This window comes from Macaca fascicularis, chromosome 10 (assembly GCF_037993035.2).
Source record: "Macaca fascicularis isolate 582-1 chromosome 10, T2T-MFA8v1.1".
Classification (NCBI taxonomy): Eukaryota; Metazoa; Chordata; class Mammalia; order Primates; family Cercopithecidae; genus Macaca; species Macaca fascicularis.
In genome coordinates, this window is record NC_088384.1 from 108329581 (window position 1) to 108357223 (window position 27643).

The window sequence follows — 27643 nt, forward strand, 5'->3', positions numbered from 1 at the left end:
ACCTTCTCCACATGCTAGGTTTAAAAATCTTTTCCATGTCAGGTGCAGTGGCTCATGCCCGTAATCCTAGCACTTTGGGAGGCCGAGGTGAGTGGATCATTTGAGGTCAGGAGTTTGAGACTAGCCTGGTCAACATGGTGAAACCCCATCTCTACTAAAAATACAAAAATTAGCCAGGCATGGTGGCATGCACATGTAATCTCAGCTGCTCTGGAGTCTGAGACTTGAAACTGGGAGATGGAGGTTGTAGTGAGCCCAGATCGTGCCACCGCATTCCAGCCTGGGTGACAGAGTGAGACTCCATTTCAAAAAAATAAAAGAAAATAAAAATTAAAAATCTTTTTCTGAACTTCACTCATGTGGTATGTTATTTAATGTACTAAACAGAGACCAACTCTGATGAACGGTTATATAAAGATCGCCAGTCCTTGGTACTTTTCTGAGATATGCTGCAGCAGGCTTTCTCAGAGTCTCTCAGTTCTGCCTAAAGAGGAGTTTTGATTTGGTTGTTACTGTCATCTGCATCAGGCCACGAGATGACATCAGCAGATTTTTGCCAAAGCCCAAAAAAGATAAATATTTAAGAAGTATTTAAGAGGGGGTAAATGTGTCCCCATCTTACAATAATTCGGGATCATGCTTGCATTCAAGGATTTCTAAACAAAGGATGGTATTTTAATAAGAAAAATGATTGTGGTTCCAGTTTTGATGTGATTTGAGAAGAAAACGATATTTTAAAGACTGACCAAAATTGCATTTAATAGCTGAAAAGAAAAAACACTTAAAAATATAATGGCCTTAACAAAGAATGTTGTGATTTAAAGCAATGCATTCTAAGCATAGTCTGTTTTATCCATAGCAAATGTGAGATGCAGTATTTCCTGGAAATAGGTCAAATTCTGAGTATTTTGTATAAACAATATATTCCACTAGAGGGCGATATTTAGTTGTGTATTTAACATTCTTTTTATAAAAATAAAAAAGGCTATAAGACGATGAATTCTGATATGATTCTTGTTGAGCATGTTATGAAATTTCCTCCCAGACATTGTTTTATTTTCAGCTTATATGTGTGAAATTTCACTTTAAGAAGTATACATGACCCTGAATCTTTCAATATGTATACAGTCCCAGCGGTATTATGGTACAGTAGAAGCAAAAGACATAAGTTTAAATTATCGTAATCCCAGAGGTCTTTTGACTATTGTTTCTCTTTATATTTTACTGCATGAAGAAAATTTATTGTAAATATTAATATTGTCTGTTTAGATATTATGTGAAAAGACAAAGAGAGGGAGTGTGGCTCTGGATGGGTGATCCTGTCAGTTTTTCGGGGTGACTTTTGTTATCGAAAACAATTTACAGGAGAGTCTTTCAGTTTGTTTTTCAGGATTTCAGTCTCTTAAGCTCATATTGTCTCCGTAATAGTCATGGCCTACATTTCTTTGATTCTAGTTCTTCTAGACTCATTGCCTTTCTCTTTTCCCTCTGGTTTCACAGACTATGTTGTATGAGATGCTAATTTTTTTTTTTTTTTTGAGATGGAGTTTCACTCTTGTTGCCCACTCTTGTTGCCCAGGCTGGAGTGCAATGGCATGATCTCGGCTCCCTGCAACCTCCAAGGGGTTCAAAGGATTCTTCTGCCTCAGCCTCCTCAGTAGCTGGGATTACAGGCACCTGCCACCACGCCCGGCTAATTTTTGTATTTTTTAGTAGAGATGGAGTTTCACCATATTGGACCAGGCTGATCTTGAACTCTTGACCTCAGGTGATCTGCCTGCCTCGGCCTCCCAAAGTGCTGGGATTACAGTCATGAACCACTGTGCCTGGCGGATGCTAGTATTCTTAAAACCACACTGGGTTACACTACCTTTAAAAACAAATTATGACGTTACCTCTAATTTTCAGAAAAAATAATCAACAGGATTTTCTCAATTTACGTTATTTCACTGCTTTACATTTTTCTTAAATGGTTTTAGGTTAAGGCTGTAGCTCAATATGATATTGATGTAATGCAGACATGTAAAAGTTATTTAAACTTAATACATATCTGCATTTTATCGATATACATTTATTTTCATGTTGTTGTACAAAAGACTTCATTAACATGTTTGGGAATTCTCTAACTTTGTCCTGAAGTTACCATTCTTTTTTAATTTTTATAATTACACATATGTTACAGAAACATGTTTTCATAAAAATTCAAACCATAAGCATTTCATAATATGATTCTTAACATAGAGTCAAAAACGATAGTTCCTCTTCATTCTTTCCTGCATATCCTCTTCCTTCCCCAGAATAGTCACTGTTCAGATTTAAATGTGGATCTTCAGACATTTCCTGTGCACATGTGTAGCTGAAAAGGAAACCTTTAGTTTTCATTGTTTTTTTCTGATGGAATCATAGTCTATGTATTGATATATTGCTTTTCTTAGTGAACAATGTGCCTTGGCTGTCTCTACATTTCACTACCTGTAGGTCTAGCTTATTCTTTATAACTGTTGAAGAATATTCTGTAGTCTATATGGATGTTCTTTCATTTATTTAGCCAGGGATTGAAGGTGGAGCCACTTATTCTCTGTCTGTCTGTCTATCTATCTATCTACACACACACACACACACACATATATATGTATATATATATATTTGTTTTGTTTTGTGTTTTTTTGAGACAGAGTCTTACTCTGTTGCCCAGGCTGGAGTGCAGTGCCACGATCTCGGGTCACTGCAACCTCCACCTCCAGGAAGCAAATGATTCTCCTGCCTCAGCCTCCCATGTAGCTGGGACTACAGGTGTGTGCCACCACACCTGTCTAATTCTTATATTTTTTGTAGAGACAGGGATTCACCATGTTGCCCAGGCTGGTCTTGAACTCCTGAGCTCAAGCGATCCACCCATCTTGGCCTCCCCAAAGTGCTGGGATTACAGGAGTGAGCCACTGCACCAGGCCCACTTGTTGAATATTTTTAACAGCTTTGCAAGAGACATCCTTGTTTACACACCTGTGGGTGTGTCTGTGGAATCTCTAGCAGAGTCTCTCGATCACAGGGTGGGTTTACATTTTTGGTCAGCATTTCTGTCCTCAGAACCATGTTTTCCCATTTCTTTCTTTCTTTTTTTTTTTTTTTGAGATGGAGCTTCGCTCTTGTTGCCCAGACTGGAGTGCCATGGCACGGTCTCGGCTCACTGCAACCTCTGCCTCCCGGGTTCAAGCGATTCTCCTGTCTCAGCCTCCTGAGTAGCTGGGATTACAGGCACACGCCACTATGCCCAGCTAATTTCGTATTTTTAGTAGAGATGGGGTTTCTCCACGTTGGTCAGGCTGGTCTCGAACTCCCAACCTCAGATGATCTGCCCACCTCAGCTTCCCACAGTTCTGGGGTTACAGGCGTGAGCGACCGCACCCAGCTTTCTCATTTCTTAACACCAGGAATAACTTATTAAAGTTCTGACCTGGGAGACAGTCATGGAAGTTTTCTTGAGGACCCACCTGACGCCTGTGAGGAGGTGGGACAGCTTCTGTGGTGCCACGTGTGGATTTCATGGAAAACCTCAAGCCCCAGTTTCAAGGATATCGCTAGGTTCAAGCAGGTTCGATTTCTTAGAAGTGGCATTGGAGACCATTATTCTGATAAGGTAAACCTTCCTTGGTTAAAGACAACATGAGAATTCAAATCCGTGAACATTTGTTGAGTACCTAACCTGTGTAAGCTGCTCTGTTAGTCAGGGCTTGAAATTAAAAATGAGTTAAATAGAGTCTGTGCCCACAAAGAGGGCAGCAGCACCAGCAGAGATGAGATGAATACACAATTAAATCTAATCCCAGGCCATGCAAGCCAGAGACAGTGGGGCTGGCCAGAGGTCTTGTGAGTTGCTAAGCTGGGTAGGAAAAATGAGGATAGGTGGGAGAGAGACAAAGTAAATGAAAGAGGAGGGGGAAGAGATATTGACTTGAAAACGAATGGGAGAGAGAAAAGAATGAGAGAGAGGAGAATGAGAGAGAGAAAACAAATAAATGGGGAGGAAGGAAGAAGAGACAGCAGATGGGTCTCGAAAGGTGGGCAGATCCTCCACTAGTGATGACGAAGGGAGAGAGGGGGGCGGTGGTATAGTAGAAGATTAAAGAAATAAAAGCAATGTAAAAATCCTGTGAATTTAACCTCACCAAGGCAACCACTACTCTTCTTGTGGTGTATTTCTTTTCCAATGCATATTTTATAATATTAAAAAAGTTATAAAAATAAAATTTTGATAATACACAGGGCCCACACATCCCAGCTTTGGGAATACCCCCCGGGGGTCCCATCCTGCTGACAAGAATGGGTGCAGAAGCGCTCCCCACCACCCTCCAGAGCTCTCTGGAAAGGGCCTGATTGCCCGTTCAGATGGAGCTCTGATTGCTAATGTTATAAAAGTAGATCCTCCTTCTCAAGGGCAGGGATAGTTTGGTCTTTGAGACACACAGATGCCCAATCACCATTTCTGGGAGGCACCATCCAGTGCAGCAAAGAGAAAGTCAAGCAAATTGAATGCCTATATCAAAACATGTTCATATCTGTCTACACTTGTCAAGTTATCAATCAACACCATTAGGTGATTTTTCATCACAGGCCTCCCTCGTTGCAGTGCAGAAAAAAATGGAAAGGAATGGCTGGAAGAATTCTGGATTAAGGAAGACGTTCCTGTTCATTCATTAAGCACTTTTTTTTAAGTTACAAAAAACCTAATCTTTATTTTTAATGTTATACGTTTCAGCTGGTTGTGGCAACATCAGGTAGACACCCCAAGCGGAAGAGAAACAGAGAGGCCTTGGCATGATTTCAGGTTTCAGACTCCCTCATGGTCTTTAGAAACATCCTTCTGGGGCTTCTGCTCCAAACTTTTTTTTTTTTTTTTTTTTTTTTCTTTTTTCTTTTTAGTGTTGTAGGTACCAGGAGGACAGGGACCATGTCTGTTTGAGAATGTTTGTCTTCCATCCTGGGGAAAGTCATCCTCCACATGAGAATGAATCAAATGTCACCTTAGAAATATAGCAAGAAGCAGAAAACAAGTTGATTTTTTTCTGATTGGATACAGTTTGAAACTTCAGATTCTACAATATGTTTTAAGTTTAATTTTTAATGGAGTGTAGTTTGGACCAACATTTTGACAGTCAGAAGAGAGACCATTTTAGAGAGAGGAATCAGCTTGTATAAAAGGGAGATAATTGATGTATTGGGGGTAGATGAGGAGGAACTCCAGATTTCCTGACTTAGATAGAACAGATGGAAGCTTCTGAACATCTAAAGGTGTCATAGACATGGATCTGGTCCTCAGGAATTGTACATTTGCTATTTCTTTTGGTTGTTCAAACCACTGTGTGTGTGTGTGTGTGTGTGTGTGTGCACGCACATTTTTCTTAGGCTTAGAAAATGTCCCAGATGTCTTTGTCATCTACTGTAGCAGACAGAGGCTCACCTTCCCAGCCTCTCTTGCAGCTAGGGTGCAGCTACAGCCAGACACCCCACCCCTGACCCTGAGCTTCTTTCTGGTGAGCTGAAGTAGGCACCATGTGGAACCCACGCTGGGGAGTGCAATGGGAGCTCCACCCAGGTTCTGGAGCCAGCAGCTCCAGGGGCTTTCGTGATGGTGTTCAGAGCCACACGGTGACACAGGTGGTGCAAGCCCCTGGGTCTGAGTCTAGAGGGGTTCCGTGGTGTTCATCATGAGGTAGTTCTTCAGGAGCTTTTGGATGTGTTTCCTGGCTGAGCTGGTTCTCTGTTTCTCATGGAGATTGTCTGATCACAAAATATCCTTTATTAAATTCCATTTCCACTCGAAGTAGCCAGAGGTGGTTTCTGTTGCTTACAACTCTGATTCTTGACTTTAGGATGGGTGTATGCCAGAGTGGTGAGAGAAGACGCGGGGGAGAAGCATTTTTGATAGAAGTTGACACTGAACAAATGCCTCTATGGGCATTGGCTAGGGTAACAAAATTTAATACCCTAAGGCAATTTGTAGAAAAATAAATTAATTATATGAAAAATTATGCAGCCTCAGTAAAAATGAAATTGCAAATAAAATCAGGTATTAATTTTATTTCAGAGAGGTGGAAAACGTTAAAAAGAAAATTCTCAGTGCTGGTGAGAATGTGAGAAAGTGGACACTCGAGGTTCCATCAATGCAAACTTTCTGCAATAAGTGCCACAAATACTTCTTGTCCATGTGCTTTGATCCAGCAATTACACTTGTGGGAATTAACCTAGGTAAATAATTGGATAAGTGCATTAAGATGTATGTGCCAGGATTCTCATTGCACTGTTGTTTATTTCAGTGAAAAACTGAAAGCACTCAACTGCTTATCAGTAGGGGCTTGACCAAATAAATTCTTATACCATGCAGGATGTATGTATTGATGCACAATGTAGTTAGGTATTGATATGTTTTGGCTGTGTCCCCACCCAAATCCCATCTTGAATTGTAGCTCCCATGATTCCTATGTGTTGTGGAAGGGCCCGCTGGGAGATAATTGAATCATGGGGGCAGTTCCTCCATACTGTTCCTGTGGTAGTGGATAAGTCTTACGAGATCTGATGGTTTTATAAGAGGTTTCCCCTTTCACTATGCTTTCATTCTCTCTTGTCTGCCACCATGGAAGATGTGCCTTTTGCCTTCTGCCATGACTGTAAGGGCTCCCCAGCCATGTGGAACTGTGAGTCTAGTAAACTTCTTTTTCTTTATAAATTGCCTAGTCTTGGGTATGTCTTTATCAGTAGCATGAAGACAGACTAATACAGGTATTTTGCCCTGCCAACAGGTAAGCTAATCTTTATCACTGTGGAAATATGTCCACAAAATATTGTCATATGAAATCCTGTTAATAATGGATGTGTGTATGTTGGGGCTTGAGTGGGGCCTAATAAAGTAATATTCTTCTTTCTTGTCTAAGTTTTGAATCAATTGAGAGAGAACCGCAAAAGAGAGATGGTGATAAAAACATCATCTTCATTACAGATAAAAGTTTTATTGGAGGATGTAGCTTAGGAGTGTATCCACATGGGCTCATTATAGCCCACCCAGGCAAAAGTCATGATTGTGGAAGATTGTTGCCTCAAAAATTGCTTGGCTCTGGGACAGAGAAGAAAGGGAGCAAATTGCGAATAGCCTTTTAGCGTGTTAGCTTACCTAGTTGAGACATGTGGACAAATGACTATCACCCATTGATATGGTTTGACTCTATGTCCCCACCCAAATCTCATGTCAAATTGTAATCCCCATGTGTCAGAGGAGGGGCCTGGTGGGAGGTCCCATGGATCCAGCCCCATTGGATCATGGGGGCTGATTTCCCCTTTGCTGTTCTCATGATAGTGACTGTGTTCTCATGAAATCTGATGGTTTAAAAATGTGTGGCACTTCCCCCTTCAGTCTCTCTCTCCTGCTCCACCATGCAAAGATGTGCTTGCTTCCCCTTTGCCTTCCACCATGATTGTAAGTTTCCTGAGGCTTCCTTGCCATGCTTCCTGTTAAGGATGTAGAACTGGGAGTCAATTAAACCTCTTTTCTTCATAAATTACCCACTTTCAGTTCTTTATAGCAGTGTAAAAATGGACTAATACGCCCATCAATCAATTAACTCACTCCTTTGTGGGGTAGGGACAGGAGTCTTACCATGATCGTGGTCCCTCCATAGGGAAACATGAGGAATAGAGAATAAGTGTTCCTGCCCTTAGCATTATCATGTGATTCCATTTTTGTTTGAAGACATGTATGGATGTTTGCATAAAAAGATACAAAAATAAGCCTGAGATGGATGTGTGAGAAGTAGGCTTCCCCCATGGGCTGGGACTATGAGAGGGATTTTCAATGTCTCTTTAAAAGTCAAATGACTTTTAAAAATAAACAATAATATCTTTCATGAGAAAAAAACCCAGAAATATGTTTCCTTTAGAAAACTAAGTTTCTGTTCGTGCTGTATGTAATTCATACTCTACGTAAATGACATTTTGTTATGCAGCTGGTATTTTTTACAATCAGCTGAACACTGAAAATCAATAGATACAGGTTCCGTGATGAAAATAATTACTGGGATTCTTTTTCATGCATTCTTTGATGTCCTTTCAATGTCTGGATGTAAATCAAGTTCCTCCTATGCCTTCACTCAGATCCCCTTTACAAATTCTCTTTATTAAAACGACTTCTCATATTTTCATTGTTCCTTGAGTGAGAAGTCATACTTAGTACGTTCATTTGCTATGTAAACATGTGAGTTACAGGTGGGTATCAGGATTGAAAAACAAAGGCATTTACAAACAATTGTTCTTTGGGAGTGCCTGAAGACAGTACATTTGGGATCTGGTAAACCTGCCTCCCAGATTTTGCTATGATAGGGAACTGTTTCAGATGCAGTTCAGCTACATTCAAAAGAAAATAAAATTAAAAGAAAAAAAAAGGAAGAAAAAGAAGAAGGCAAATGATTGGCAGAAGAGGATTACTGGTCTTTTTCACTTACCTTTTCATTTCCCCCTGCTCAATCAGCTTGCATTTCAGACTAAAAATAAATTGATTTAAACCCACACCTGAAAAATCAGTGAGCTTTCCGAGGTAATAACCAGGAGGATTGTATCTTTTGTTTTCAGACTTTCAGTATCAAAATCTGCTACTTCTACTTCCACTGCCCTTTATTGAAATCCTACCTTGTCCCAGGCACATAGTAGACAATGGTTGCTGTTCATCCAATCTCTCTCTTCTTCCTTACTAGTGGAACTCCAACTTTTTTCAAGCATGCAGTGTGTCCAGATAACAAGCATGCCCTTCCCCCATCTCTCTTGCAACCAGGGGTGGCCATCTGGTGCAGTTCTAATCAGTAAGGTTGAAGCTGGGCTTTCTATGAAAACTTCTGCTTTCCTGGTACATATGCAGTCCCTTCCTTCTCTCCCCACCTACACTGTCCCTTGGCCTCTCTCATCCTTCACATCTGGAATCTAGATGTGAGGCCTGGAGGAGACGCAGCCATCTTGTGACCAGGGGGATCCATGCCTCATACTGAGAGGGTTGGAGCAGAAAGAAGGAAGGTCAGGATCCTAGGTGGCCTCATTGACCAGCCCTGGCCTGTCAACTTCCAGACTTCCTGTTGCATAAGACAAATACATTCTCTACGTTTTAAACCCCTGGCTTACAGTTTTCTGTTATTTGCAATGAAAAACATTCGTTTTAAAATATGGAGGTGAAATTCACAGATTATAAAATTAACCGTCTTAAAAAGAACAGCTGAGTGACATTTAGTATGTTCATAACATTGTGCACCAACTATCTCTATCTAGTTCCTAAACCTTTTAACCCCAATATCAAAAGCGTTCTTACCTGACCCAAGTGTGAGGCCAATATTGTCTTATGGAAACTTCCATCAGTTCTAATGAAGCAGGTATTAGTGGTGGACATTTTTTCTGCCCCGTGTGCATCCTCCCTTGTCCAGGTAACTGACATCATTTTCCTCTGGAGAACTTTCTCTTCCTTGCGATCCATCCCTGTGGTTTGAGTAGCCCTGATGTCATCCATGGCTCCACCAGGCATGAGCACATGGACAATCAGAGCACCACTGAATGGGGAGCGTTTAGGGATGGGGACGTGATACAATTTGGGCCTAAGTTTGAATGGCTGGGGAGGGGAGTTCGATTTCTCATTAGAAAACAGGGAAGCCAAGAGCAGCTGGCCACCAGAGGGAGCTGGTCAGCCTGAGGGTGAAGCTGATGTGGTGAGGGCTGAGCTAAGAGAGCTAAGGCACTGGTGGGAGTTTGGAGCTCCCAAATCGGGCTGTGCTGGTAGCCAGCTCTTTCTTCAATACTTTTTTTTTTTGAGACAGAGTCTCGCTCTGTCACCCAGGCTGGAGTGCAGTGGTGCGATCTCGGCTCAGTGCAAGTTCCGCTCCCTGGTTCACGCCATTCTTCTGCCTCAGCCTCCTGAGTAGCTGGGACTACAGGCGCCCGCCACCACGCCTGGCTAATTTTTTTTTAAATTATACTTTAAGTTCTCGGGTACATGTGCACACAACGTGCAGGTTTGTTACATATGTATACATGTGCCGTGCTGGTGTGCTGCACCTATTAACTCGTCATTTACATTAGATAAATCTCCTAATGCTATCCCTCCCCCCTCCCCACAATAGGCCCCAGTGTGTGATGCTCCCCTTCCTGTGTCCAAGTGATCTCATTGTTCAATTCCCACCTATGAGTGAGAACATGTGGTATTTGGTTTTCTGTTCTTGTGATAGTTTGCTGAGAATGATGGTTTCCAGCTGCATCCATGTCCCTACAAAGGACATGAACTCATCCTTTTTTATGGCTGCATAGTATTCCATGGTATATATGTGCCACATTTTCTTAAACCAGTCTGTCACTGATGGACATTTGGGTTGATTCCAAGTCTTTGCTATTGTGAATAGTGTTGCAATAAACATACGTGTGCATTGTGTCTTTATAGCAGCATGACTTATAATCCTTCGGGTATATCCCCAGTAATGGGATGGCGGAGTCAAATGGTATTTCTAGTTCTAGATCCTTGAGGAATCGCCACGCTGTTTTCCACAATGGTTGAACTAGTTTACAGTCCCTAAGTTTTTGTATTTTTAGTAGAGACAGGGTTTCACCGTGTTAGCCAGGATGGTCTCGATCTCCTGACCTCGTGATCCGCCCGTCTCAGCCTCCCAAAGTGTTGGGATTACAGGCGTGAGCCACCGCGCCCGGCTCTTCAATACTTTCAAATATTTGAGTCAGTTAATCTCTTTTTTCTTTTCAAAATCAGTTTGAATTGGATTTTCCGTCAATTACAATCAAATGAGTATTGCGATTCATTAGCAGTACTACTACTATTAAATAGTAGTAGTAGTAGTTGAGGTAGTAGTAGTTGTAGTATTGCCCTATTTTGCAGACGTGAGATTTGATCTCCAGGGGTATATAATTTGCCCAGGATCAGCCAGCTTTGAACTCAGGCCAGCATCATGCCAGGGCTCGTCTGTATGACTACTGAGAAATCACATTCCCACTTCTGTTCCATGCTGGCTGTTTCCAAAGGCAGGGAGTCAGACTCTACCATCTTGTTAGTGGCATGCTGTAAACACTTGTTGGACTTAGGCAGGAAGAAAAGAAACATTTTCTTGAACAGATTAACTTTTGGACTCGGTATTTATAATTAGCTGGTTTTGAGTTAGTTACAATAACCTTTGTTGGTTATTTATTTAATCACACATGACTCTGATGCAAAACGGCTTTGCTTTGGTCTCCTAGTGACCTGCGTGAACTACATCATTAGGCAGCTGGTAGAGGTCTGACTAATTACAGCAAAATAAAAAAGTCTAAACACTCCTCCTCTTCCCCAAACATTCTTTGCAAAACGTGCCTTGCTGGGCCCTGGACTAGTTCATGAAAATGTGTCACTAACAAAATATGGAAGAGGCAGAAAAGCCTAATGGAAACAGTTTTATTGAGTGCCTCTGTGACAAAAATATCTTCAAAGGGAGTTCTATCAATTTTATTAAGCTACATTGTGCACTTTTACATGACAAGCATATCAAGCACAATAGCATTTGAATTAGCAATCAAGTTTTAATCGTATTTGACACTTCCCCACCTTGTACTGGCAGAAGCTGTCTCTCTGAGGAGCGACGCCATGCAAGGAGTCATCAGCCTCCAACGGGGAAATGGGTGGCATCCAAAAGTTCATTTGTGAATTTGCTAGTTGATTCTCAGAATACATGTTTTTCCCCTATGCTAAGAATGGTATTTAGAATCCCATGCTCACGCATAAAAGCCAGTTTAACCCATTTTTATTAATTAAGGGGCTTTGGTTGCAAATCACAGAAATTAACTCTGGTTAAGTTAAGCCAAAGAGAAAGTACTGGAAGGATATTGGGAATTTTGAATCAGGAGAAGGCTCAGGTGTTAAACTTTCTGAGAGGCAGCCCCAGAGTCCTGTAAAGCAACAGCACAGGAATGGCCACGTCTTGATTTCTGTTGTCACTGTGACCACCAGAAACCCACTCCTTCCTGTGGTTCTCCACCTCAGCCCTTCCTGAGGTCCACTGTTGGTTTCATTGTGGCCCCGGTGAGGACATTCTTCAGGCTTCGTGATCTCTGTAGAATGCTGTCCGTGCCTGTGCACACAACAAGTGCATCTGTGAGGCACACCTCACATCTCAGCACAGCTCCTGCTGTGCTGCGATGCAAGTCCCCAGGGAGCTCGGTTCCATGCTGTCACTCAGGGATCCAGCAGCCCCTTCCACCTGTGGCTCTGCCCTCCTCTGTGTTGGCATCCTCTCCATTCAGTACACAGATGGGGAGGAAAGTAAGGAGGTTGCTACAAGCACCCAGCAGCCTGCATGCACCAGCATGCACCCAGTTCCTCAGGACAATGTATTGGAATCATCATTGACTCTTCTGTTTCTCTCACACTACTCATCCAGTCCTTCCATAAATTTAGTCAGCTCCACCTTCTAAATATATCCAGAATCTGGATATAACCCCCACAGTTATAACCCTGGTTCTAGGCAGCATTGTTTCTTGGCTAAAACATCACCATTGCCTCCTCACTGGTCTTCCTTCCTCCTCCTTCCCATAGACAGTCTCCACTCCACTCAGCAGCCAGAGGGATTGTGTCAAAGCCTACGCCAGATGATGCTGCTTCCTCCAAGGATTTCTCATCTCTGAGTAAATGACTTGATCTGACTTGATCTGGCTCCTGTCACGTCTCCATCTTTTTCATCAACTGTCTTTCCCTGCCACCCTTCTGCCCCAGCCACAGTGACTTGCTCCTTGACGGTCCTCAAATACACTCAGCATGCTACTGCCTCAGGGCCTTTGCACTCGCTGTTCCCTCTGTCTAGAACACCCTTGCCACAGCTTCTTTGCTCAAATATAGTTTCCTTAGAGAGGCTTCTCTGGCCATCCTCTAAGACAGAAGCCCTACTTCCTCATTCCTGTTGAAATCTGTTCACTTTATCCTACTTAATTTTTTCATAACCCTCATCACCAGCTGATGTTATATAAGACTCTGATGTGTTTATTGTTTGACTCCCTTGCCTAGGATAAAAGTTCCTTGAATTTCTTTGCTTTTTTTTCAATTTCATGTCCTCACACTGGCATATATTAAGTGCTCGATAAATATATTTTTGGAATGAGTGAATAGATGAATGAATTAATGCATGGATGAATATAGGAATAGCCTACTGAAAGGAATGAACTCCAATAACTTTTTACTTTAATATCCGAATTTGAAGGAGGGGTTTCTGATTGGTGTAGGATGGCTAACAGGCCCACATCTTGCCTAAGGGAGAATAAATACAATTCCCATGAGCTTGTGCCCAAAAGAAAGAAACAGTCCCCAAAAGCAAAATATGCTCTATGTTTAACAGATGGTAAGAGATTCTTGGTGCATAGTTGAGGGAGCTATAGTCACCAAAACTTGAACTAGTGCATAGAAATTAAATAACTTCAGTCTTGTTAGGGATACTTTATGCTTCAAGTAACAAAACCCAAGTAATAGTAGCTTAGACATACCAGGGCTTATCTTTCATGTATACCAGTCCATGGAAAGGCAGTTACTAGAACTGGTTCGATGGCTCATCAGTATCAGAATCTGGGCTGGAATCTCTGCGATCCTCTTGGCCTTTGCCTCATGGTCACTGTGTGGCAACCATGTACCCGAGCTTACTGCCTTCACACATTTTTCAAAGGAAGAAAGGGGTTGGGGACAAGTGGCAGGATGTTTTCTTCAAGTGCATTTCTTTCTAATCACAGAAAGAAATACCTTTCCTAGCAACCATCTGAGACTTCCTGTCATTGCTTCTTGCCAAAACTGGAGGGCTGGACAATGTCCATTGGCCTTTTCAGTCTCTGTGGTGAGAGCCAGGCCGGGGAGAATTGTGTGGAGAAGGCTGGGGTCATCGATTAGTGGTGTCTGCCCAAGATCAAGCAGCTAGAAGGTAGCTAGGGGAATTAATACTTGCTCTGCATTTTGTCTGATGTGAAAGTCCAACTCTTAGACACTATGGTTCATTGCTTCTTGGGAGGAAAACTTCGCTTTCCCTTTTGTTTTGCTTTGTTACTTTTTTAAAAGATGTTTTCTCGGTATCTAGACACAAATGGTGACCTACTGCATGGTTCCATTTATGTGGAATGTCTAGAATAGGCAGATCTATAGACAGAAAGTAGATTAGTGGTTGCCCACAGCAGGAGGCTTCAGGGAATAGGGAGTGACTGCAATTGGATATTGGGTTACTTTTGGGGTTGATAAAAATGTTGTGAAATTAGATAATGGTGATGGTTGCACAACTCTGTGAATATACTAAAAATCATTGAATTGTATATTTTGAAATGTTGAATTTTATGGTATGCACATTATAATGCAGATGTTATTAAAAAAATAAAATAAATGCTAGACTGGGCACGGTGGCTTATGCCTGTAATCTCAGCACTTTGGGAGGCTGAGGCAGGTGGATCATTTGCGGTCAGGAGTTTGAGACCAGACTGGCCAACATGGTGAATCCCTGTCTCTACCTAAAATACAAAAATTCACTGGCCATGGTGGCGGGCATCTGTAATCCCAGCTACTTGGGAGGCAGAGGCATGAGAATCGCTTGAGTTGGAGGTTGCAGTAAGCCGAGATTGTGCTACTGCACTCCAGGCTGGGCAACAGAGTGGGACACTGTCTCAAAAAAAAAAAATGCTAAAGATATACTACAATTTTTGTAACCCGTTACGTTTAAAAATATACCAGGAACTTAAAAAAAAAGACTACAAGTGTCCGAGTCCCCTCTGGCGTCTAAGAGGACTTGGGCATATGCATATTCACCCCAAAGCGCTTCCCAGGTTCTAATCTGTCCATTAATTTTCCTCACCCTTCTTTTGCAGATCAGAACTTATTTTCTTTTATTCCTTTTAGATCTCCTTTCTAGGTAATTTTCCATATGTACTCACATATAAAAAGTACCTTATTTCCCTCACATTCTCATGACCTCATTAAATTGCAAACTCTACAAGACACACTTGATGTAAGAGCGAATATTGTTTCTGTGTGGTTGTTCCTCATGTTGCTATGTGGAGGGCCCAGTTAGAAAATATTCGAGAAGGGTTTGAGGACATGCCATAGCAGTGTTGGGCTCTCTGCTTTAGGATGGTGGGGGAGTCTCAGCTCTGGCTGCACTTTAGCATCCCCAGCCATGTCCACAATGCTGGAGCCTGGGATTCATGCACAGAGATCCTGACACCATTGGTCTGGGATGGAGTCTGGGCATTCGAGCTCCTTGGGTTAGTCTAATATGTAGCAAGGACTAGAATAGTGGTTTTCAACCTAAGGCAATTCTTCCCCAAGGAAACATGCGTCAATGTCTGGAGACGTTTTTGATTGTCACAGTGGATGAGTGTGCTACTGTGTCTGTGGGTAGATGTCTGGAGACATTTTTGATTGTCACAGTGGATGAGTGTGCTACTGTGTCTGTGGGTAGAGGCTGGGGCTGCTGCTAACCATCCTCTAAGCACAGGGAAGTTCCCATGCTGCACAGTTACTGGGCTCCAGCTGTCAGTAATGTGGAGATAAAGGAACCCTGGGTTAGAGGATAAATGAACCCTGGGTTAGAGGAGGAAAGAGAAGGCCAGCTAACTGCATCCTCAGACTATGACTCTAGGACAGGTGGTGGCAGGCTGGAAGTGGAAACACACGAATGTTATACACAGGTAGCTAAATGGCTGATCACTGGAATTCACTGCTGTGGTTAAAAATGGCATTGGTAATGATCAGCGAAATGCAAATCAAAACCACATTGAGGCTGGGCGTGGTCACTTACAACCATAATCCCAACACTTTGGGAGGCAGAGGTGGGATGATTGCTCGAGCCCAGGAGTTTGAGACCAGCTGGGCAACATAGTAAGACCTCTACAAAAAGTAAAAACACTTAGCTGGGTGTGGTGGTGTGCACCTGTAGTTCCAGCTACTCAGGAGACTGAGGTGAGAGGATCACTTGAGCCAGGGAGATTGAGGCTGCAGTGAGCCATGATTGTGCCACTGTACTCCAGCCTGGGCAACAGAGACTCTGTTTTGAGACTGTCTCTCAAAAACAAAAAGCAAACAAACAAAAATAAATAAAATAAATAGTATAAACAATGACATATTACCTCAGACTTTTTAGGATGACAATTATAAAAAAACAAAAGAAAACATAATGAGTGTTGGCAAGGTTTTGGAGAAACTGGAACCCTTTCTGCTGTTGGTGGGGATGTGAAATGGTGCAGCCACTATGAAAAACAGCATAGAGGTTCTTCAAAAAATAAAAAATAGAAACACCATATGATCCAGCAATCCCACTTTTGGGTATTGATAGAAAATATTTGAAATCAACATCTTGAAGAAATATTTGCACTCCCATATTCATTCAGCATTATTCACAATAGCCAAGATGTGGAAATAGCCTAAGTGTCCACTGACAGATGAATGAATAAAGAAAATGTGGTCTCTACCTACAATGGAATATAAATGAGTGTTAAAGAAGATGGAAATGCTTTCATATATGACATGAATAAAACCTGAGGACATGCCTGAGTGAAATAAGTCAGTGATATGGACTTATTATGGATCTGTGTCCCCACCCAAATCTCATGCCGAATTGTAATCCCCAGTGTTGGAGGTGGGGTCTGGTGGGAGGTGATTGGATCATGGGTGTGGATTTCTCATGAATGGTTTTGCACCATCCCCTTGCTGTGATAGTGAGTGAGTTCTTGTAAGATCTGGTTGTTTAAAAGTGTGTAGCACTGGCCGGGCATGGTAGCTTACACCTGTAATCCCAGCACTTGGGGAGGCCGAGGCAGACGGATCATCTGAGGTTGGGAGTTCGAGACCAGCCTGACCAACATGGAGAAACCCCTTCTGTACTAAAAATACAAAAAATTAGCCAGGTGTGGTGGCGCATGCCTGTAATCCCAGCTACTTGGGAGGCTGAGGTAGGAGAATCACTTGAACCTGGGAGGCGGAGGTTACAGTGAGCCGAGATTATGTCATTGCACTTCAGCCTGGGCAACAAGAGTGAAACTCCACCTCAAAAACAAACAAAAAAGTGTATAGCACCTCCCTTCTCACTCTCTCTCTTCCTCCTGCTGTTGCCATGTGAGATACCTGCTTCTCTTTTGCCTTCTGCCAGATTGGAAGCTTCCTGAGGCCTCCCCAGAAGATGAGCAGATGCCAACACCATGCTTCCCATACAGCCTTGGAACTATGAGCCAATTAAACATCTTTTCTTGATAAATTACCCAGGCTCAAGTATTTCTCTATAGCAATGTGAGAATAGACTAATAGAGTCAGACACAGAGAGACAAATACTACATAATTCCACTTATGTGAGGTATCGAAAACAGTAAAACTTGTAGAAGCAGAGAGTCAATAGCAGTTGCTAGAGGCTAGGGGGTGGGTGGGTGTGGAATGGGTGTGGGGAATGAGGAGCTGTTGTTCAATCGGAAAAATGTTTCAGTTAAGCAAGGTGGAAAAGTTCTAGAGATCTGTTGCAAACATTGTGTTTATAGTTGACAATACTGTAATGTACACTTACAAGTTTGTTAAACAGGTAGATTTCATGTCATCATGTGTACTTCTTATCACAATAATAAAAAAAGTTGCATTTGATACCCTCGTAAGTTCCATGGATCCAGATCTCCATTATTGATAAGCTCATCCAAAAGCAAGGCAGAAGATAGGTTGTTAAAATTCTTGTTATTTTTACAGACATTCTACAGCTAAAAGCCATCAACTGTCAATCATGATGAGCAAATGCCTATTCACATTCAAGATGAAGAACTTTTGACAATTACCATGCATCTTTATTCCTTCAGCAAGCTTTCAGAATTACTGCTTTTATTAGAGTGAAACTTGGGCCACAGCATCACACTCCAGGAAACAGCACAGCATTATTTGTGATAAGGAGGGAACAGCAGATAAGAACAAACATGCACAGACTTGGGAGAAAGGTCTCTTTGGGCTGGAGCGAACACCTGAATTGGATGCAGATCATGTGCAAGCCACCAAAGCAACAAGCACCCTCTACACCTTGCAACAAATGTTGACTTGGTGGATTTTTGTTTGTTTGTTTAAAACCAATCACTTGATATGTTCTCATAAGCCATGCAAGAGATTGCTATCATGGATAATGAAAACAAAATGACAGGCAGATAAATTTAGTTGCTGTTGAAGAAATCTTGTAAGGTATTCTCAATAGTATAAAGATAAGGAAATCACATAATTGAAAAGAGCTGAAAACAGCATTAGCACTAGACATATAAGGAAGAGAGCAAAGAAATCAATTGGGGGATGCAGGAGAAAAAGTTCAGATAAGGCCAAGTTCTCTTTGATGGGTAAAACTGTCTATTGTGGAAGCCAGAGGGTCTAGCCCTGTGGTTCTCAACCTTGATTGCATAATAGAATGCCTGGGGGGGCCTTAACAGCCCCTGATGCCCACATTGTATGTTCTCCAGGCCAATACAATCTGCACTTCTGGGGTAGGACCAGGTAGTAATGTGTTTTAAAGCTCCCCAGGTATGATGGTTTATATTGAGTGTCAACTTGATTGGATTGAAGGATGCAGAGTATTGTTCCTGGGTGTATCCGTGAGGGTGTTGCCAAAGGAGATTAACATTTGAGTCAGTGGACTACTAGAAAAGGTAGACCCACCCTCAAGCTGGGTGGGCACAACCTAATCAGCTGCCAGCACAGCCAGAATAAAAGCAGACAGAAGAACGTGAAAAGACTAGACTGGCTTAGCCTCCCAGCCTACATCTTTTCCCCATGCTGGATGCTTCCTGCCCTTGAACATCGGACTCCAAGTTCTTCAGCTTTGGGACTTGGACTGGCTTCCTTCCTCTTCAGCTTGCAGGTGGCCTACTGTGGGACCTCACCTTGTGATCGTGTGAGTCAATACTCCTTAATAAACTCCCCTTTATATATACATCTATCCTATTAGCTCTCTCTAGAGAACCCTGACTCATACACCAGGGGATCCCAGTGGGCAGCCAAGTTTGAGACCCCGGGGTAAGGACTGCCTCTCTCTACCCACTGTAGTGCAGACATGGCATCTTGTCTTGGCTCCCATCATGATCTTCCCTGGCACCTTGAGTGACATAGAGGTACTTTATTTAGAAAGTTTTGTGGCAAAGGCACCGGGGACAGTATTGTAAGCCCAATGGCAGTGAAGTCCAGTAGTAGCAGCCGCCCTGGTGCTTGGGAGCTATCCTAATGAGAATGTCCTTGAAGTGGTTCCTGTGACATGGCTCCCCTGCATTGCTGTTCATTTTCCCCTCCCTGTTCTCTAACCTTCCCCTTTATTTGGGGGACTTCCTGATTTCCTGCTAATGCATTGCATTTCTGCTAAGTTAACCTGAGTTAGTTTCTCTTGCTGCAGTCAAGAACCCTTGACTAATTTTTTTTGTTGCTGTTGAATGTTTTTCTTGAAATGGACAGATTAAAAAATACCTGTTTGAGCTTCATCCTAAGCAACGATATCCACAGAATTCCTTTAGAAGTGTTAGTAAAATTTTTCTGAATATGCATTAAAATACCTACACAATTATTAGAATAAAAACATCTCCGTATTACTTAAAACTGTCTTGTATCCCATGGGCTCATGTGCTACCCTTTGAGAAAGGCTGAGTTATGATTCTTTTAGTGCAGAGAATAGAAAGCAGAGCTGAGTAGCTTCAGCCAAATAAGGTACCTCTTGAGATTTCTTATAAAATGAAGGAAGCAGCCTTGAGCAATGCAGCCACAAGGGAGCTAGGGACTTAGCGAGGGTCGTATCCCTTTCCTCTCTAGAGTTCTCAACAGTGTAACTTAACTCCAGTATGTCCCTTTGAAACTTTCAAACACTGGGCAGGAAGACATTCAGCTGTGGCCAGGAGGGGCTGATCATGGAGTGCAGACAGCTGCTGAGGGCCCCAGCCCATGATGGTGGTGGAGGGGGCAGTTCAAGGGAAGGGTCATTGCGGAAGGGTCATTGCTTTAAGTAAGGTAACCATCAGAAGAGGTGCCTTCCGCATTATAAGAATATACACATAAACTGGGATAGGCGGTAAATCAGGCAGGATATGTTCAATTGCTAGTGACAAAAAACCCAAACTTTTCTGACTTAAGCAAAAAAAAAGTTCCTTTATTGACTCAGAAAGTTGGACCGTCTAGGAATGAGAACCAGCCTGAGTCATTGCTGAATCCAGGGCTCCAACGATGATGCGAGGCCTGGTCTTGCTTCTCTTCTTCTTTCTCCCTGTTCTCTGTATTTGTTGCATTCTCTGCTGGGTTTTATCCTCCTGACAGCCCCAGCAGTTCTGGGATTATCTGCCATCCTTAGAGATAACCATTTCAGGGCAAGGAGTATTTCTCTTCAGTAGTTTTAACAATAGTCCTGGGAGAGACTCCTATTGGCTGGGCAGAAATAATATGCTCATTAATATGCTTATCCATGAACCAACCATTGTGGCCTTGGGAGGCTTGAACTGCAGTGATTGGCCAGGCTCTAGCTAAGTGCCTACCCTGGATGGACTGGAGGTGGAGTCATTCTCTGTCAAACAACATAGGCTGGGGTTGTGAATGAGCTAGTAGATCTTGAACAACTGGCTCTGAGAATGGAGGTAGGAAACATTTTAGCATTTGCCAATTTCCCTCTGTAAATTCTCCAAAAATGGCTGATTTCAAATTCTCCACATAATATCAAATGACTTAGAAAGTTCTGGTTTCTAAGTCATTTGAAATTATGTGAAGAGTTTGAAATCAGCTCACGTTTCCACAGTGAACTGTGTGAGTTCGCTCCAGCATTGCACTGGCTGAGACCAAGGGAGAGGTAGTTCCTTTAAGAAAAGCATCATTCTAGTACCAGCACTAGAATGATAGGAATATTCGGTAATTGATATGGGGCAGATAAAACCAAGATACATCTTACAGAATGTAGTGAAGCTTCTGTTTATTTTGTGACAGACCTTTTGAGTGTTTATTCCCATAAAAGTGCTAAGAATTATGTTCTAGAAGAGAGAATTCATTGATCCTTCACCAAACATTATCTACCAAGGACAGATGCCACCTCAATTTTGGAACACATAACTGAACTCATTCTCTAGTGTGGGAAACCAGTATGTACCAAGAGCTTGTAGGACATATGGTAGGTGCCATCATAGAGGACAGGTGGTGTAAAGGAGGGAGTAAGCAACATATATGGAAAAGGGGTGACTTCTAGGGAATGTTTCACAAAGCAGAACTTATTTGTGCTGGATCTAGAAGAATGAGTGGCAGTTTGTCAGACTGTTCACAATAGGTGGTGTATTAGTCTGTTTTCATGCCGCTAATAAAGACATACCCAAGACTGGGTAATTTATACAGGAAAGAGGTTTAATGGACTCACAGTTCTACATGTCTGAGGGGGGGCCTCACAATCATGGCAGAAGGCAAGGAAGAGCAAGTCATGTCTTATGTGGATGGCAGCAGGCAAAGAGAGAACTTGTGCTGGAGAACTTCCCCTTATAAAACCATCAGATCTCATGAGACTTATTCCGTATCATGAGGACAGCATGGAAAAGACCTGCCCCCATGACTCAGTTACCTCCCACTGGGTCCCTCCCACAACATGGGAATTGTGGGAGCTACAATTCAAGATGAGATTTGGGTGGGGACACAGCCACACCACACAGGTGGGAAAGGGTGGAGGATGCCAGGCTGAGCATTTTCAGAGTCATGGGGGAGTGAAATAGCTTTAAGTGGCTTCAGATGAATGTAGGTGGGAGGTAGTCTGGGGCTGAATCTTGCATAAAGTTTTAAGGATGTTGGATTTTATCCTTCTGGCTTGGAGTGAACAATTAAAGCGTTTCAAGCAGGGAAAAGGATCACTATCACATTGGTATTTTAGAATAATCTCTCCAGCAGTTGCGTAGGGGATTGAGTCTAGAGAAGGGACACCAAAAACAAGGAAATTAGTCAGAATTCAGGTGAGAGAAGGTGGGAAGAGCAAGGAGGTAGAAAGGAATCAACATGGTGGCCAGTTGGGTGTGAGAGAAAGAGGTGAATTCAGGAGAACTCTTGCTGCTGGGATCCGAGAGTGGCTTTAACCCATTGGGAAGGACAGGCTACAGAGGAGAGAAACTTAAAATCTACATTGCAAAGAAGTGAGACCTTAGATTAATATCATAAATGAAAATAACTGGTGGTCAGAAAAGAGGGATATTAACTCAAGAAAATTCATGAAAGAGGCAGAATGGGAGATGCACTTTCACTACCAGAGGTTGCAATTAACAGCGAACCAGAGACTTCAGTGCAGATATTGTGCCCACACTTAACTTCCATGTACAGGGCTCAAACGATAATACCAGGATTCAATCTTTCTAAACTTCTACCCCCTCTCTCTTTCTCTATGGTGCTTTCACTCCCAGCCAGACATGGACTCTCTCTAGAGAAAAAGAAGAAAAGCTTCCCTTTTTCTGGAGAAAGGGGATCAGAGACTCAGTTTTCGAGATGTTGCCAATTTGAAACTATATTTCACAGCTGAGCAATAATTTTAACTAGCTATGGAATTCTTGGTTGGAAAAAAGTACTTTTGCATTAGTGTTTTGAAGAAACGTATTTATTGTCTTCCAATTTCCAGCATAACTGTTGTGATGTGTGATGATGCTACTATAAACCTTTTAAAAACATTTAACCCTCTGGAAAGTTTTTAAAATTTGAAATTTCATGATGATAGAAATAAATATGGGACTTTCCTCACTTACCGAGCTGGGTAATTGATGGATTCTTGAAGCTAGTTTTCTTAGGTTTGGGAAAATTTTCTTGGAAAATTTCTATGTTACTTTCCTTTTTAATTTTTGTTATTGTTATTTTCTAAAACTATTATTTGGATGTTGTATCTTTACTTTTTCTTTTAATGTTTTAGTCTTCCATTATTCATCTCTTTTTCCTCTGTTCTACTTTCTGGAAGTCATCTTCCAAACTGTCTTCTGAACTTTCAAAAAGCGATTTGTTGTCCTTTGAATGTTCCCCCTTAGACATTTTATTCATGAATGTTCTATCTCTCTGAAGATGGTTAGCATTTTTGATTTTTTTTGTAATGTCTTTGTTTCTTCCAAGTTGCCTTTTCCCACTGTTTTTCTTCTCTGAATTTAATGTTAAGAGGTTTTGTTAAAAAAAACATGGTGATGTTGGCTGGGCATGGTGGCTCAAGCCTGTAATCCCAGCATTTTCGAAGGCTGAGGTGGGCAGATTACTTGAGCTCAGGAGTTTGAGACCAGCCTGGGCAACAGGGCGAAACCCTGTCTCTACAAAAACAAAAACAAAAACAAACAAACAAAAAACAAAATTAGGTGGGCGCGATGTGATTGTGCTACCGCACACCAGCCTGGGTGACAGAGTGAGGCCCTGTCTTAAATACGTATGTATATATATTAAAATCTATAGATACATGTACATGGTGTTGCTTGGGTGCCCATTTGAATTTTGAAGTGAGGCACTAAAAAGCAGACTCAATGATTTATGTCTGGGTTGATCTTGTTGACTGGTTGGCCTCTTTGTGGGAGCCCTAGGTGGTACTTGCCTGCTTCATGGAGGGACTCCAATATATCAGTGTCTGTAGATTTTATTTTTCTTTTGGGTAGGCCAGGTTATTTATTTATTTTTTTTAGGAAACAGTGGATTTCCCACTTAAGAGGGAGGTGAGTAAGAACCGGGTAACCAGGACTGGGAGCTGAGCAGAGAAATGAGGGTTTGAGTGTCTTTGTTAGTTGCGCTTTTCATTTTCCCTACTTGTATCAGAAAGGCCCCTCATTCTCACTCTGCCTGATGCCTAGTGCCCTCCAGTCCAGCCTTTCAACTCAGGTCTGTTGTCTCCTCTCTGTGGGAGGAAGGTCGGGGAGGAGCTGCTTAGAATCTCTCTGATTTCACTCCTGTTCTCCATCCCTGACTTCAGAAGTAACTGGGGCCTCCAGTTCTTGTAGCTCTCCAAGGTTCTGGGGCTTAAACTGGTTTCATGTTCACTTGCCACCACCCAGTCCCCAGCCCATGGGAAAACACTGAAACCTCAATCACTTACCACTCATACATCCACTTTCCCTCTTTCAAAATTTGGCTGACATTTCTCTCCTGTCATTCTCCCACTCTCTTTGTCCTTGTGAATTTATATCTCTTTAATTCCTTTACTGTCATTTTAGTAGGATTTGGAGAAGGAGAGAAGATGAACAGGTGAATTCAGGCCACCATTTTTAACCGGAAGTCCTTTAATATCCTTCCTATTCATTTTTAATGTGTCCATCCGTTCCCCCTCTCTCTTCACTGCTGCATCACACTGCTTGGACACCTTGATTGAGCTGTTCTTGATGACTTTCTTTGAGTCTTTTCCTGTTGAGTATTTCACAAGGTCAGAATTCACCAGTGCTAAGGTCAACCCCCAAATGTGCAATAACACTGGCTTTAGGAGAGCATCTTTTCCTGTCATCCTCACTCCATTTCTTTCTTTTCTTGTGGGAGCTGACAGAAGTGGAAAATGGGGCAAGATAGGAGGCACTGTATTCTATATCAAAAAAATTACGGATGGAAGCCACATTATAGATTTGTATTTTGTGGTTTTATTATATTTTGCTTGCCTTTTAATTTTTTTTACATAAAGCCTTTTGAAAAAAATCTCATAGTAAAATTTCCAACTTCACAGAGCATCAACATAAACCTCGCCAGTCTCTCTCTCCTTTAATTTCGTGCGTTTTCTCCTATGAATTTGGTGTGCATCTTTCCATATCTTTTAAATTATGCTTGCACTATGCTTGCACTAGCAATCATTTAGTTATTCAACAAATGGCTTTTGAGTCCCTATAATGTGCCAGGCATTGATGTAGGGACTGGCAATATGTTGGTGAACAAGACAGGCTAAATCCCTTCCCTCATGGGGATTTACATTCTAGTGGATGTATAAAGCTTTAAACATTCAACACATGCACACTCCCTACCCCCCAGCATCACTGGCCGTATCATACACAGTGATCTGTAAGATACTTTTTGCCCCACTTACCACCTAGTGTATCTTTCCATGTTAGTACTATAGATCTTTATTTTTAATGGTTGTGGCGTTTCACCATATGAATGCATCATTTATCTACTCTTCTAATAACGATCATTTAGATTGTTTCCAGTATTCTGCTATTACAAACAGTGGGTCAAGCATGATTTGTTCAAATATTCTCCCACTGATGGACCTTGAAGTGTTTTCAGTTTTTTATTTTTTTATACAAACAACTTTTTAAAATCAATTTTGAACATGTAGTTTTGTACTCATATGCAAGAATGTCTATAGTGTACATATTCCTATAAATAGAATATTGGAGTCAAATGGGCTGATGTTTTACAGTTTGAAAGCTATTGCCAAATTGCCTTCCAAAAAGTGTGAATTCATTTATACTCCCACCAGATATGAAGAAAAGCGCCTGGTTCTGAAAAAGGTGTTTTAGACATGTACAGTGAACTTTTTCATTTTACCGTGATGCATTTCCCACCATTTCCCTGGTTAATTTAAATTTGTCTGTTGCAAAACTGTGTGCTTGTAGACACTGCCTCATTTACGTCACCTGAGATTTTTTTTTTTTTTTTTGAGACGGAGTCTGGCTCTGTCGCCCAGGCTGGGGTGCAGTGGCCGGATCTCAGCTCACTGCAAGCTCCGCCTCCCGGGTTCACGCCATTCTCCTGCCTCAGCCTCCCAAGTTGCTGGGACTACAGGCGCCCGCCACCTCGCCCGGCTAGCTTTTTGTATTTTTTTTTTTTTTTTTAGTAGAGACGGGGTTTCATCGTGTTAGCCTGGATGGTCTCGATCTCCTGACCTCGTGATCCGCCCGTCTCGGCCTCCCAAAGTGCTGAGATTACAGGCTTGAGCCACCGCGCCCGGCCCACCTGAGACTTCTTATCAGATGCCGTGGAATTAACTGCTCTCTCAAAGAAATGTGGACATTAAAAGCTAATCATTTTTCTCTTTCCAGATCTTGAGTAAACAAGTGGAAAAAAAAAAAAATCTTGGTTACAGGCCTGTCTTTGTGGCAGTCATTTAACACAACAAAAATATCTAAGAAAATCCCCAGACTAGGTGTGGTGGCTCACTCCTGTAGTCCCAGCACTTTGGGAGGTTGAGGTGAGAGAGTCGCTTGAGGCCAGGAGTTTGAGACCAGCCTGGGCAACATAGTGAGAGACCCCATTTCTAAAAAATAAAAGAAAAAACCCAGCCAGGCATGGTGGTGTGTGCCTGTAGTTCTAGCCACTCAGGAGGCTGAGGCAGGGGAATCCTTGAGCCCAGGAGTTTGAGTCTGCAGCAAGCTATGATTGTGCTAGCCTGGGGAAAAGAGCAAGGCCCTGTTCTCCAAAAAGAAAATTCCCAAACAAAATGTCTATCGTTTATGTATTGCCTAAATCACTTTTAATCCATAACAAAATATTATCCTTAAGTCTCTGTTTAGAAAAGCTCAGCAAATTCTATAAATAAGATAGTCTCTGTTCAATATGTCAATAAGCCTTTTCTTTCTTTCTTTTTTTTTTTGTTTTCAGACAGAGTCTCACTCTGTTGCTCAGACTGGAGAGCAGTGGCACGATCTTGGTTCACTGCAACCTTCACCTCCCGGGTTCAAGCACTTCTCTGTCTCAGCCTCCCGAGTAGGTGGGATTACAGGCGCCCACCACCACGCCTGGCTAATTTTTGTATTTTTAGACGGGATTTCACTGTCTTGGCCAGGGTAGTCTTGAACTCCTGATCTCGTGATCTACCCATCTTGGCGTCCTAAAGTGTTGAGATTACAGGCGTGAGCCACTGCGTCTGGCCCAATAAGCCTTTTCAAAGAATTCTGTGCAGGTTACAGCATAATTTAATTACAAATGAATATGCATTATTAGTTATAAAAATGAGAGATGTCTGAGTATGATAACTAAGATAGACAGTGTTAGAACATCATGATATGAAGGACGGTCACTCACCGTTACTTCCAGAAGTTATCTCCAATCAGCTAACTTCATTTTAGATAAGATAGTTCCTGTAGAATTACTCACATTGGATCTTTCTTCCTTTAATCTATTTCTCTGTAAGCACATGCAAATTATGCTTGACTTAACCAAGCAGCTCTACTTTAATTTGTTGCCATGATGTGATGCGTAACCAGAATGGATTTTTAGGCTCATCAAATGTCTATGCTATGTGGTTCAAAAGCACAGTGACCTTTACAACTTGCATTGTGCATTGCAAATCTAAAATTTGAGGCTAAGATTGGAAATTCTCACATCATTTTCCTTTCATTAGAGGAGAAAACAGAATTCAGCTGGACACATGCACTAAAATTAGATTCTTAAATAAACAGCACAGGTCTTAATAATTCATGCAAAGATACAGGAAAAAAATGAGGAAAATAATTGAGCATTGGCAGGCAAATATCATGTCGTTTTGTACTGCCTGAAACTAACCCTCAGTACTGTATATCTCTGATATACAGGTTTATTAATGAAACAAAAAGGCATCTACTATGGATAAATAATACATCATACGGATTTCACACATTCTATATATAATAGAGATCAGTGACACCTATCAATTCATTTTAAATCAGGCCATGCGTATTTTGCTCAGTCTGCAGTTTGTCAGTCTCTGCTTTCTAC